The sequence below is a fragment of the Pygoscelis adeliae genome, unplaced genomic scaffold (assembly GCF_000699105.1).
Source record: "Pygoscelis adeliae isolate BGI_AS28 unplaced genomic scaffold, ASM69910v1 Scaffold349, whole genome shotgun sequence".
Classification (NCBI taxonomy): domain Eukaryota; kingdom Metazoa; phylum Chordata; class Aves; order Sphenisciformes; family Spheniscidae; genus Pygoscelis; species Pygoscelis adeliae.
The window spans coordinates 879,086-880,284 of record NW_008825608.1 but is presented as its reverse complement, the minus strand read 5'-3'; positions in this window follow the sequence as shown (position 1 = coordinate 880,284).

The window sequence follows — 1,199 nt, the reverse complement described above, 5'->3', positions numbered from 1 at the left end:
ATGCTTTGTTTAATGCAATGTTGAGATGCATAGTACACAACAGGAAGCCAGCTGTTTTGATATCGATAGGAATTTGGTATTTGTAATAGTCTTCTGGCATGTTGAACTGGCTGTTAGTCGTTTAAATGCGTTCTGTCTCAGACGTGGTTCGTTTCTGTTGAAGTACGTTGCATCCGACTAAAGTTGCCACATTTGACAACGGTGTCACCTGTAGCACTTTGTTTACTTTCAAGCTTAGCTGCAGCATTAGCTCCTTTACGGTTTCTCAGTAATAGGCTTTATTCTTAATCTCTGGAAACAGTTTTAGGAGTGAGAGGACACGTCATAGTGAGTCCCTTTTCTATCATTTAAAAAAAGAAAAAAAACACAAAACACAGACAAAAACCCCCACAGTTTTGGTGGGGAAGATTTGAGGGGCGGATATTTGTCTGCTTTAGGTTAGCACTGGGAGTTAGCAAGTGCTCGTTACCAAATACTGGGGGGGGGAAGGGGGGGAAGTTTGTTGCTGTTAGGAACGTTGGTGTCACTGAGCCACCACTGTGCGCGCCTGAACTGCGCCGGTTCTCTGAACTGGTCAGCTGTCTTGGGCATGGGAAGGATACCGGCAGTTCCCATTTGACGCTTCATTTGTACAGCTGTTGAGAAACTGGGTAGGTCTGTTCTTAATTGATGCATTTTCAGGTTAGGAAGTACATTTCATGGTTATAGTGGTAACATGCATAATGCACGTTAAAGATGCTGCTGAACTTAAATCACATTCCTCTTCTGCTTTTCTTCTTCTCCTACACAATTTATTGTCTTTCTAAATCTGCTTTATTACATATATCTTTCTTTCTCTAATCCTTACTCCAGTTTTATTCACATTCTGCCTCGTGCTCACTTTCTAGCAACCCTCCTGGTGGGCAAAGAGCAAATGCATCTTGAAGGTGGGATTTTTGTTTGCATGTACGGGTGATTTTTTTTATTTACATACGCATAAGATAGTTGCCAAATTCTACTGTTTTCTCACTTTGAGAAGTTGGCTTGGAGAATAGTGATTAACTTTAAGTATGAAACTGATTTTCATATTTTCAGGAAACATTTGAGTCTTGAGTAGAAGGCTTCTGTGCAGAGCTAGGAACTGGCTATGAATTTAATCCATTTTGGTAATTAGAGGGGAGAAAAAGAGTAATGTCTTCCATCCAGAACAATTATAAATC